Here is a 14,194-nt window from a genome sequence, read left to right as displayed (position 1 = left end):
AGATCTTTCAATACAAGACTGAAGCTCAAAGTGCTGTGCAAGTGAAAAGATGTTTAAAATAATTAATTTAAATGCAAAAAGTAACTCAAAGAGTTCATTGAAAAATAAGAAGGAAAGAAATGTAATTGTAAATAAATGATATTTACATTTTCCAGTTTGAAAGCTGACATGAAAAGGTATTAAAATAAAATATACATTAAAAACAGTAAACTGAGCTTGACTGTGTAATAAAACACAGCAATGAGTTTTGTATAGTGGGTCAGTGCTGACAGCTCCCAAGCTTTTGGTGGTTTTTCAGCATGTCTGCTGCATATATTCTACTAAACTATGTCGGTTTTAAATGTGTTCTTCATAAAACATTCCACTGCCTCAAATAAAGCCTGCCGGTGACTTTTCAGATACCAATGAAGTCTAACATCATTTAAACATATTCTGAGGCAGAGCTTTCTCTGATTTTACCAGATAGTGAATACGAATGTTGCTCCAGGAAACAGGCACATCAACCAATGCAATTTTAGGGTTAGACTTAGTGCTGCAGTTGTGGCCTGTCATTTCCATTTGATTCCAAAGATTAGGGAACGGTAATATTGGACTCAAGGAGTAGGGAGCTTGGAGGACCTGAGTGCAACTCAGAAAAAAGGAGTACATGTGAAAGGAACAGAACCAGGAAATAAACAAAACAAAATCACAAACATAAAACAACAAACATTGTGCCATTACAGGGGTGCACCTGATGCTCCAATAGATGACTAAATATTTATTCCATTGAAAAAGGGGGACACCACAGCACACCGTGTACCAAACTAAATTAGAGGGGACTTGCCTCAGTACCGACACATTTCAACTAGGAAACAAGGAAAAACCTGTCACCCAGAAAACATCATTTGATAGGCCAAAACAGTAGATGCAGCAAATGTAATTGCTCAGAGAATCAAATGCTTCAGTCTACTGTAATATTCTACAGAGCGGCTGGAGAGAAAAGATACTAGCGGCCAGTTTCATGAACTTAGCCTTTATGTTAAGACTTTGTCTTAAGAACTAGTCTGACCAACTAGCAGTTAGCCAAGGGGTAATCAGTCTTATTTTTTTGGATTCAACATAAAAAAAGAAAGAAGACCAGTCAGTTCACCCAAAAATTAAAGTTCTGTCATTAATTAATCACCCCCTCATGTTGTTTCCAACCCATAAGACCTTTATTCATCTTTGGAACACAAATTAGGATATTTTTGATGAAATCCAAGAGCTTTCTGATCCTGCATAGACAGCAATGCAGCTACCACATTCAAGGCCAAGAAAGGTTGTAAGGAAATCGATAAAATAGTCAATTTAACATTTATACAACCTTAATTTTATGAAGCTACGAGAATAACTTTTGTCCACAAAGAAAACAAAAAACACTTTATTCAACAATTTCTACTCCTCTGTGTCAGTTGATGCACATTCAGGACAGTAAACACACACTAAAATTATTAATGTGGCTTTATAACATTACAGTTGAAGCACTGATGTCACATGAACTATTTTAATAATTTCCTTACTACCTTGTGCCTTGAACATGTCAGTTACATGCTGTCTACACAAGGCCAGAAAACTTCCGGATTTCATCAAAAATATCTTAATTTGTGTTAATCTAATGCTTTTGAATGACAAAAGGGTGAGTAAATAATGACAGAATGTTGTTTAGGGTAAACTATCCCTTTAAAGAAAAAATGACTAGCTTGGAAGAACTAATCTAATCCTTTTATGCAGCTGGCCCCTGTTCTCATTTAAGCCATATTTTTAGATCAGAGGCCAGTTGCATAAACACAGCCACTATGTTAAGACTGGGTTTTAAGAACTAGACTGACCAACAAGCAGATAGGAAATCAGTCTTACTTTTCAGATTCAAAATTAGCCCAGTTTACCTTTTAATGGTACTAACTTTAAAAGTTATGATCAGTCTTGAAGAAAAAATTAGATGAGTAACTTTTTAAGACTTATCTAAACAGCTCATGTAATTGGCACCTGGTTTTCTGTAGTGCTGAACTCAAGGAGCAGGAGCCTGAGTGGATCTTAATCCAAATTCAAGACTCCCCAACATACTTACATCCAGACAAGACCAGACAAGCAACAAGCAAACAAGAGGATTTGAAATACACAAGGATAAAGGGTTTAACAGACTGATTAATGAGACACACATGGAAAAATAACACAAGAGCAACAGGAATCTACAGAGAGGAAATGATACCTCCGTAACATAAAACATATCATCATAAAAATAAATAAACAAAAGTACTTCAAAACAGAACAATAAGCTTAAAGCACCTCACACAAAGACAAAAGCGTAACATTAAGACTGTTTGCTCTCTTTTAATTTAATTTGGCTGCTGCTCAGCAGATTTCAACCTTTTTTGAAAAGCATTGCATTTGTGCCTCACGTGTGCACACTAGCCCTAACACCTTAACAAAAATAGTAAAACAAATAAACCAACAAATATATATATATATATATATATACAGTACAGACCAAACCAAACAGACCAAACAGACCTTCTCATTCAAAGAGTTTTCTTTATTTTCATGACAATGAAAATTGTAGAGTCACACTGAAGGCATCAAAACTATGAATTAACACATGTGGAATTATATACAAAACAAAAAAGTGTGAAACAACTGAAAATATGTCATATTGTAGGTTCTTCAAAGTAGCCACCTTTTGCTTTGATTACTGCTTTGCACACTCTTGGCATTCTCTTGATGAGCTTCAAGAGGTAGTCACCTGAAATGGTTTTCACTTCACAGGTGTGCCCTGTCAGGTTTAATAAGTGTGATTTCTTGCCTTATAAATGGGGTTGGGACCATCAGTTGTGTTGTGCAGAAGTCAGGTGGATACACAGCTGATAGTCCTACTGAATAGACTGTTAGAATTTGTATTATGGCAAGAAAAAAGCAGCTAAGTACAGGAAAACGAGTGGCCATCATTACTTTAAGAAATGAAGGTCAGTCAGTCCGAAAAATTGGGAAAACTTTGAAAGTGTCCCCAAGTGCAGTCACAAAAACCATCAAGCGTAACCAAGAAACTGGCTCACATGCCCCAGGAAAGAAAGACCAAGAGTCACCTCTGCTGCGGAGGATAAGTTAATCTGAGTCACCAGCCTCAGAAATCGCAGGTTAACAGCAGCTCAGATTAGAGACCAGGTCAATGGCACACGGAGTTCTAGCAGCAGACACATCTCTAGAACAACTGTTAAGAGGAGACCGTGTGAATCAGGCCTTCATGGTAGAATATCTGCTAGGAAACCACTGCTAAAGAAAGGCAACAAGCAGAAGAGACTTGTTTGGGCTACAGAACACAAGGAATGGACATTAGACCAGTGGAAATCTGTGCTTTGGTCTGAATAGTCCAAATTTGAGATCTTTGGTACCAACCACCGTGTCTTTGTGCGATGCAGAAAAGGTGAACGGATGGACTCTACATGCCTGGTTCCCACCGTGAAGCATGGAGGAGGAGGTGTGATGGTGTGGGGGTGCTTTGCTGGTGACACTGTTGGGGATTTACTCAAAATTGAAGGCATACTGAACCAGCATGGCTACCACAGCATCTTGCAGCGGCATGCTATTCCATCCGGTTTGCGTTTAGTTGAACCATCATTTATATTTCAACAGGACAATGACCCCAAACACATCTCCAGGCTGTGTAAGGGCTATTTGACCAAGAAGGAGAGTGATGGGGTGCTGCGCCAGATGACCTGGCCTCCACAGTCACCGGACCTGAACCCAATCGAGATGGTTTAGGGGTGAGCTGGACCGCAGAGTGAAGGCAAAAGGGCCAACAAGTGCTAAGCATCTCTGGGAACTCCTTCAAGACTGTTGGAAGACCATTTCAGGGGATTGCCTCTTGAAGCTCATCAAGAGAATGCCAATGTGTTAATTCATAGTTTTGATGCCTTCAGTGTGAATCTACAATTTTCATAATCATGAAAATAAAGAAAACTTTGAATGAGAAGGTGTGTCCAAACTTTTGGTCTGTACTGTATATATATATACTGTATTTAGGCCATACTGCTGTGGTTTGTTGAGTCTATGCTCTACGTTTTACTCTTCTTCAACGCTAAGCTTCAAAGCTTACTTCCTGTAAACAGCTGTCCAACTCAATTGCATAAGACAATCATCAGATGTGTAGTAAATATTTACAATGCGTTGCCCTAGCGTTGACCTCAAGAGACAAGAGTAAACGGATCAACAGTAAACGAATTGACGACAAAGCAGGGCATCGATTCATTTGTCCAATCAGAGAGCCTGCATTGACTGTTTCTAGTCCGAAGTGGCTTGTGTAATTGCAGAGCCTAATAGACTATTGGAGGCTGTTTCTCATAATGTCAGCTCCCTCAATACAGTTTTTAATTGAATCAAGGGAAATGATCCCTTCTTCAAGGAACATAATATGTCCTTATTGCCTAACTACATTTTAGCCAAGAAACAACAAACTTTGAAGGTATAAGTCTTAATATAAACCTTAAGAAGATGGAAATTTCCCTGTATAAAAGGATATGTTGTGGTCTAATGATAGAAAATAAAGACCCCATGTTTCTGAAATTACTCTAATTAGGACATGAAAGGAAAAACAGATCCAAGACCTGTACTCCTACTCTTAGAGGCGTTGTACACACAGTGGAAATCAATACTGCAGTCACTGCGGGCTAAAATTAAACTCTGCGCAGATGTTGCATACTGTACAGAATGTGTAGGTCACAGTCACTTACAGGAAACAACATATTTATTTCAGCACTGTCCGATATCTTTATTTTATGTAAAACACAATATTTTATAACATGATCTGGATTCAAGTCATTTTAGCTGAATAATCACAAAACAATGTCCTCTCGTTTTCCTTCCCCCACCAAACAAACAGTTTTTTAGACTAGCATCATAACAAGACTTAACCAATAATCCTGGAACGTAGAACTAATAACATGATAATGATATGCATCAACAAACAAGCAAACAAACAAATAAAACATGGAGTAAAAAATTAATTAAGTAAAAAAAATTAAAGGCCAACAAGAAAAGATAATTTTTAAGTGTACAGGTACAGAAGTCAGACTGTCCTCCAACAAAAAACAATCCTATAGGTAATTTGTGCAAGCACCTTATTATAACCTATATTTACTTTAAGTTAAGTACCCTCTAGTGGGCGTTAAAATAATCATTATCAATCAAAATGTGTGTTTATTTAAATGCAACATGTGGGCGTTTTCCCACGGTCTAACCCGATCTCACGGCAATTTGCACATATTTTACTAGGGGACTAATTCATACGAATTCGTACTACACCTAACCCCGCCCCTAAACCTACTCTCATAGAAATCATGCAAAATCGTGATTTACAGTGCATTTGGTCTAATGATCACATGATTGCATATTGTTGTATAACGCAATCCTCTACTAACTGAGCTATACGAATCCCAAATTATGATGTAGATAAATGAGTACAAAACATTGATATGAAAGTGTCCTGTTGCCAATAGGGGCGCAATTGTAGTATACATTTTGATTCATATTTCAGGGATTTTGACAAACGACCTTTACGGGCGTATTGGTTGGAGGACGTTGAAAACTATATATAACATTCTTTTAAATAAAGTGAAAAAGGTAATTGACTTTTTTTTTTTTACTTTAAACTGATGCCATGATGTTACATAATTCACTAATATTAATCCATTTTGAAATCCATTTATGTAATTTATGCTTTATATGCTTTTATCATTAATGTGCTTCCACATATAATGATGGGAAATGTACACACACACACACACAAAAATATGTGTCCATCATAATTCTTAAATGGACATGCCCACAACCTAGAATGGCAAGTTTTAAAAAATGTTTTTTTTTTCCTCATGGTAATTTTAACTAAGTGGCATTCATGTGCACTTAACTGTAAACATGGCTAAAACTGATCATCCTAAAACTTGAAACTGGAGCTGCCTGAACTACAAGCTACTTGTAATATACAAGTATTTATTTTTACAAACAGAGTGTGGCAGGGGGGGCGTGGTTTAGCGAAGTCGGCAGCGGGAGAGAGAATCAGGAGACGAACGGTAAATGAGTGGTTTGGGCGGAAACGATCAACACCTGTTTCTTGTTTCATTAATTGGCGTGGAGAGCGTATAAAACGACAGAAGAGACAGAAGCAGTCGAGAAAGAGACGGACTGCTGACTGGAACCGGAAGGAGTTAGCCGGAAGCTTTTGGCGATAGTGTGTGCGCTGGTGTCAGAATAAAAGTCACCATTGGTGTTTGTAAAGATTACTTTTTGTTTTATTATTAAAAACTTGTCAGCAGTCCATCCGACCCCTTGTCCTCTGCCTTTCCTCCTACGAATTTACTACACAGAGCAATACTTATATGGCACTAAAACAACAAGGATGTCAATAAGGGTAACAACATTAAATTTGAATGTACAGTGCTGCTTGAAAATTTGCAAACCCTTCAGACTTTTCTGAAATTCAGAATAACTATTACCCAAAAGATCATCAGATTTTACTGAAAGTCCTGAAAGTTGACGAACAGAATACAATCAAATGAGACAAAAATATATTAGGTAACACTTTAGTATAGGGAACACATATTCACTATTAACTACGACTTTTCCCTCAATGAGCTCCAAATTTGCTGCTTATTAATAGTTAGTAAGGTAGTTGTTAAATTTAGGTATGGGGTCGGATTAAGGGATCTTAAATATGGTCATGCAGAAAAAGGCATTAATATGTGGTTTATAAATACTAATAAACAGACAACAACCTAGTAATATGCATGCTAATAAGTAAATAGTTAATAGTGAATAGGTCCTTAAAATCAAGTGTTACCGTATATTGACTTTTATTTATGGAGAAAAATTATCCAGTGTTACAAAAGTATGTGAATCTCTAGGATTTTAATTTAAAGGGGATATTAGAGTCCATCTGTCCAGAGGTGTTTTTCAATCAATTGGAAGACTATTAGGTGTCAGTTCCTGCCCTGTTTTATTTAAACAACAGGGATCTATCAAAGTCTGCCCATGTTTGTGGAAGTGTAGCATGGCATGTTGTGGCTTGAAAAGGATACAGAACCATTTTTAAAGAGTTTGGACTCCACAAATCCACAGTCAGACAGATTGTGTACAAATGGAGGAAATTCAAGACCATTGTTAACCTCCCCAGGAGTGGTTGATCAACAAAAATCACTCTAAAAGTAAGACAAGTAATATTCTGTGAGATTGCAAAGGACACCAGGGTAACTAAAGGCCTTTCTCACATTGGCTAATGTCAATGTTTATGAGCCCATCATCAGGAGAACACTGAACAACCATGGTGTACATGACACAGTCGCAAAAAGAAAGCCACTCCTCTCCAAAAAGAACATCGCTCCGTGCCTGCAGCTTGATGAAGATCGAGTGGGCAAGCCAGAGGAATACTGGAGAAATGTTTTGTGGATGAGAACAAAATAGAGCTTTTTGGTTTAAATGAGCAGCTTATGTTTGGAGAAAGAAAAACATTGCATTCCAGCATAAAAATCTTTTCCCATCTGTGAAACATGGTGGTGGTAGTATCATGGTTTGGGCCTGGTTTGCTGCATCTGGTCCAGGACGGCTTGCCATCATTGATGGAACAATGCATTCTGAATTATACCAGCAAATTCTGAAGGATTATGTCAGGACATCTATCCAATAACTGAGTCTCAAGAGAAAGTGGGTCATGCAGATCCCAAGCACACAAGTCATTCTAGCCAAAAATAGTTAAAGAAGAACAAAGTCCAGACCTTAATCCTATTGAAACGTTGTTGAAAGACCTGAAGTAAATTCATAGGAGAAAACCCAAAATCATCACAGAGTTGAAATAGTTCTGTACTGAGGAATGGGCTAAAACTCCTACAAGATTTTGTGCAGGACTGATTAGCAGTTACAAGAAATATTTAGCTGTGGTTATTTTTGCAAAAGGGTGTCAGACCAAATATTGAAAGCAAGGATTCACATATTTTTGCCACTGACAAATATCTAACATGGAATAAGTTTTCTTAATAAATAAATCACAAAGTATATATATATATATATATATATATATATATATATATATATATATATATATATATATAAACAAATTGACAAAGTAGCCTATACATACACACACACAAACACACACACACACACACACACACACACACACACATATATATATATATATATATATATATATATATATATATATATATATAATTTTTGTCATTTGATTGATTGGATTTTCTTCTTCAACTTTCAGTACTTGTGTGAAAATCTGATGATCATTTTTTCACATTTATTTTGAAATCTAGAATATTCTGAATGGGGTTCACAGACTTTCAAGCAGTGCTGTATACAGTACATTTGCTCTAAAACAAACAAACAAACAACAAAAACAACAACAACAAAAACATAGTGATGAACAGTAGCATTAAATGAAACAACACTGATGTAATGTAAATTTTCCACAGTGACTGTGCGTGTATCAGTCAAATGAAGTGGTGAATAGTTATTTTGAATTGCTTGATTCACAGGAAATGTCCAAATGGACTGATTCACTAAAATGAATCAGTCAAGCAAATGCTACAATGAGAGGGCCTTCTACAAGAGAATATTTGATTATTGCCTCAGTATGTTTGACTGTATAAAGCTGTTTAAAAAAACAACAACAAAACAGCACTTCCCAACACTAGACTGTTTGCTGTCAGCTCAGCTGTTTTCTGGGTTGACCCCAACACTAAAACGAAACATGACACACACTTTTTGCAAAACAGTAACTTATTAACAGTACTGTAACACTTTACTCTACATAATGGCAACTGCGTGTCAAATAACCAGCTCAACCTTTAGCCTCACTTTATCTTTTGCTGACCAGCCTGAGAGTTATTTTGAATTCCTGTCCTGTGGTCTGTTCTGAAATCCCACACCTCACAGAGAGTACATCACACTCTTATTCTCTTGCTCAGCTCTTTCATACACCAAATAAAGGAGTAGTCCTCCGTCTATAACTTAATGTACCAGATGGGCCTTGATGGATCAAAAAAACAAAGCATAAAGCTTTGTCTGGTTGTCCAGATAAGTGCCTGACCTAATTATCACGCACAGGCCTCCATCTAAGGCCACAGGAGCACTTAAACTTATTCCAGACTGAATTATTAAAATATTTATACAGAAATATGCATTAAGCATAGTATATGATATATAGCCATGCAGCTTAAAGCTGTGCAATGTTTTTGAGAAGGACTGATTTTGCTGTAGTATTTCTCCTAATGCAGGCAAACACATATCCTCTATATCTCTGTAAGTGTGTATGTGTGTGTTTTTTTCTTTAATAATGTCAGTGCTTTTTTTAATCCCTTTTCCCTTCCAAATCCTAAACTACAGACTAATCTGTTGCAAATGACTGTAGAGGTGGGTAGAATTACAAATGGCTTTGCATGTCAAAAGACAAATTAAGGTTGCATATTGTCACGTTTATGAACTTTCTGTTTCCTTATTTGGTCATCTTCCTTTTCTTGTTTTAGTTAATTGATTGATCCCCACCTGTCTCCAGTTCCCTCTTTACCATCTGTGTGTTTAAATACCCGGTCTGTTCAGTTCTCCCCTGTCCGTGATTGTAAATGTGTCAAAGCTGTATGTGAGTGCTAATCTGATATTGTATTGTATGTGAAAGTGTAGTATATTGTCTGTATTCTCCTTTGTCATCAGTAAACTCCTCATTTTGATCCATATCCTCCTCGAGCACTTTTGTCCTTCGTTAGCACTACACCTATTTGTAACAGAATCACGGACCAAAACAGTATAGTTTATTTTAGCGGCGTTTTTCTTTCCTTTTGGTTTTTTGTTTTCCTCCCTCTCCCGGAATGGCCATCCCAGCAGTCCGTCTCCTATGCCTGGAGCAACTGGACCGTTCGCTGGAGGACCATACCAGGGACTTTTTAGATCTGGCGTGCCTTACCCACTTCCCCGACCGCTCTCAGACTTCTTTCTCACCGGCCTGAGCGAGCAGAGTAAGGGAAATGGATCTTCTAAAATGGATCTTCATTTACCATCAGCACCGCCGAAGAGGTTATCTCCAGCCCCACTCCCGACCCAGAGACCAGCCAGCAACCATCAAGCCAAACGGAGCCAGAGCCCACCACAGCTGCAGAGCCCGAGCCAATTCAGGACGTCGAGAGCGCGACTGACCAGGTGTGTGAGCCGGCAACACCGTGCATCGTGGGAGTCTTCGTGGAGATCGAGGGCGTGGAGGAAAGCCCTACCCACACTTCCGCGACTGAGGGTGAGCTGTATTCAGTCTCGGGAAAAGATATGGAGCAACTTATGGATCTTATGGACCGGTCTATGGAGGTAATTCCTGAATCCCCTGTTTTTCCGCTGGTTCCATCCAGCCCTGATCCCCTTGTATACCCTCTCAGTCTCCCACTCCTACCTCATCCAGTCAGTTCCTCTGCTCCATTTCCGCTGGTTCCGTCCAGCCCTGAATTTTCTGTTTCACCGCTGGTTCCGCCCAGCTATGAATTTTCTGTTTCTCCGCTGGTTCCGCCCAGCTATGAATTTTCTGTTCCTCCGCTGGTTCCGCCCAGCCCTGAATTTTCTGTTTCTCCGCTGGTTCCGCCCAGCCCTGAGCTTTCTGTTTCTCCACTGGTTCCGCCCAGCCCTGAGCTTTCTGTTTCTCCGCTGGTTCTGTCCAGCCCTAAATTTCCTGTGTCTCCGCTGGTTCCGCCCAGCTCTGAATTTCCTGTATCTCCGCTGGTTCTGCCCAGCTCTGAATTTCCTGTATCTCCGCTGGTTCCGCCCAGCTCTGAACTTCCTGTGTCTCCTGTGTTCCCTCCCAGCCTCCCTCTCCCACCTCCTCCTAGACCTGCCAGTCCCTCTGCTCCACTTCCGCTGGTTCCGTCCAGCCCTGATCCTCCTGTGTTTCCTCCCATCCTTCCTCTCTCTCCTCCTCCTAGACTTGCCAGTTCCTCGTCATCTCTGCTGGTGCCAGTCAGTCCCGCAGCTCACCCTCAGTCCACACCATCTGGGCGCGATGGTTCGCCGCTGGACTGCCAGTCTCCAGCTCCGCCTTGGCGTGTTAAGGCCCTGTCTCCGCCTCCAGCCTCCGCACCCTCGACTCCTCCTCGGTCCTTCGACCCAGCGGCTCCGCCTTGGCTCTTAGCTCCCTCGTCTCCACCGTGGCCTGGCATCCCACCTGCTCCACCGGGCTCCCTCATCTCTCCGGCTCCACCTTGGTCAGTCGTCGACCATCCGCCGCCTCGGGACACCATTCCTCTGGTTTCACCTCATCACTCCATCCCTCTGGCTCTGTCAGGCTCCTCCTTCCCTCCACAGCTGTCTTCCAGGACCCCGCCTCCACCTTGGTCGCCTGAACCTTCTGCTCCACCTATGCCCTCCGATCCTCGATGTCACCCTGGCTCTGCGGCTGTGCTGCTCCATCTTGGGCTCCTCACCCACCGGTGCAGTCTTCTCCTGTCGGCCCCCTGGTGTCGTCGGCCTTTTCTCCACCGTGGTTCCTCCCGCCGTCGACTCCACCGTGGATCTCCGTCCTGGCTGGTCTTTGGAGGACCATCTGGCTCCGGGCTCCTCCCTCCATCCACTCCGCCCTGGTCCCTAACTCCATGCTCCCTCTTCACCTGCTCCTTGCCTGCTCCTCGCCCGCCTCCAGAACCCCCACCCTCCCTCCGCTGGTATTCCTCTTGCATTGCGTGGACGCATCGTTCCGGGAGGGGGCGAACTGTCATGTTTATGAACTTTCTGTTTCCTTATTTGGTCATCTTCCTTTTCTTGTTTTAGTTAATTGATTGATCCCCACCTGTCTCCAGTTCCCTCTTTACCATCTGTGTGTTTAAATACTCTGTCTGTTCAGTTCTCCCCTGTCCGTGATTGTAAATGTGTCAAAGCTGTATGTGAGTGTTAATCTGATATTGTATGTGAAAGTGTAGTATATTGTCTGTATTCTCCTTTTGTCTTCAGTAAATTCCTCATTTTGATCCATATCCTCCTCGAGCACTTTTGTCCTTCGTTAGCACTACACCTATTTGTAACACATATATACTTTTGCAAATAAATTTAAATGATAAACAGCAGAGAAAAACACTGCACCCAGAAACAGGATGCATATTCAAAGATTTTATCTGTGATAACACATTTTAAACAATAGTTCTATGCAGTGTTGTAACATCCAGTTATCATTTTGAAACTAAAATGCATTTTTTTTTATAAATACAAATAAAATCATAATTTGACAGTCCAATCTTCCAAAGAAACCATTCAAAACTGCAAATGATATTACTTACGGGTAATTTTTCAGACTGTAAACAGACTAGGGTCAAATTAAGCACAGCTCAAACAACATGACAACACAAGTGAGTCTCTATTCTGTAAACACCCAAAAATGAAAGATCTGTCATCATTTATTCACTCTCATGTTCCAAACCTATATGAATTTCTTTATTCTGTCAAACACAAAATAAGATATTATTTTTGGTAACCAAACTGTTGCTGGTAGCCATTGATTTCCATAGCATTTTTATGGAAGTCAGTGATTGTTCATGAGCCAACTGACCATGCACCATTGGGATGAACGGGAATACTAACAGAGAGGTTTCTCTTGGTATTATACTGTAGACCTCCTCGATTTCAAACACACCCTCCAAAATGGTCAACAATGAGGTTTAAATCCTAACCTTACCAATTACAGTTACGGCTACACAAATGAGCTAAGATTGGTGCCAAAGGGCACCAAATGGCCATCTACTGCAGCAACAACCATAATTTCATTAAGGCCACTTTATCGTCCCCTCTATCTGTTCTCCCTCTAACCCGAAACAACACAGAGCTCAGGGCAAGGGGAAATGTCAAAGCTTTTATTCACCAGCTTATAGTGTGTGTTTGTGTGTGTGTGTCTGTCCACCCTTCTTGCCCAGCAAAGAGTCCTATGGCACATCAGTCTCCTAAAGAGACAGTGGCTTTCTTCAATGAAAATGCCCTGTAATTTGTAAGGTCATGAGCGAGGGAGAGAAAGACACAAAGCTGAGAAAGAATGAACAGAAGAAGAGCGTGATTAGAGGGAAGGAGTTTGACGTCATAGTACAAGACTGAAAGCTCATGAGCCCACATTGGAAAGAGTGAGAAAAGAGAGCAAGAGAAATATGAGGTGGGAGGCTGATAGCGTAGAGGGAAAACACAGTTAAAAAGACGGAGAACACACATACGCATACACTCCTCCTTATTCCCTATGGCCCAGTGTAAATCTAACAGAGGTTTTTACAGCCCCCAATCCTGTGGGTGATGTCGGCTCTTAAAAAGACTGATGATTTTTTGTAATATTCTTCTTAGAGCAGGACAGGGCTATTATGACCAGCATTTCACACATAATCAATGCAGACAGGAGGATGTATAGTGCTAAGTTTAGCCAATAAACACACCAGTTTCTCTCTTTCTGTTGCTGTCCATCACACGGACTTTTGCCCCTTCTTTAAAGGCCTGAGTGAAAATGTCTTTCCACAAATTTCCAGTGATAAAAAACTCTGAAACACATGAATTGTAAACTTGGGACCTGAACACCAGGCCCAAATGGATTCTGCAGACATTGTTTGATGAAAGGTTTTGCAGAAATGGATTTAAACATGGTAAATGAATCTGAGAGCACAATATTTTTATTAAAGCTGAAAAAACAATCAAATTTGTCAAAATATTACACACAAGTCAAGGCTCAACAATGATTACTTTTCTTTGATTTTGTATATGCACACTTTTACTCCACCTTTTACTCCAAAAAAAAAAAAGAAAAAAAAGATGTTTATAATGTTTTATATCATTGTTGCAAATTCCATTGGTTTGTGACAAAAGAGAATGTAGAAGTTTTTGAAGCAAACTAATCAGTAATTAGGGGTGGAACGATACATGTGTTCGTACCGAACCGTCACGGTATGGAAATCTCAGTTCGATTACAACGCGTAGAGGCAATTCACCCCCAATCCAAGGGGGCGCCCACAGCAATGCAATGCTAGTTTGACAACCGGCCGCCAGTAGAAGAACAGCAAAAACCGTGAGTTGCGCACTTGAAAGCAAAGCCCACTAGAGAGTGATCATGTGCTGATCCTGAATACGTCTCTCATGGACTAAATAGGAGTAGGATTATACTACAATCCCGATTACAAAAAAGTTGGGACAC

Source organism: Carassius carassius, chromosome 1 (assembly GCF_963082965.1).
Source record: "Carassius carassius chromosome 1, fCarCar2.1, whole genome shotgun sequence".
Classification (NCBI taxonomy): Eukaryota; Metazoa; Chordata; class Actinopteri; order Cypriniformes; family Cyprinidae; genus Carassius; species Carassius carassius.
The sequence above is the reverse complement of the archived record's forward strand: the minus strand, read 5'-3'. Positions refer to the sequence as shown.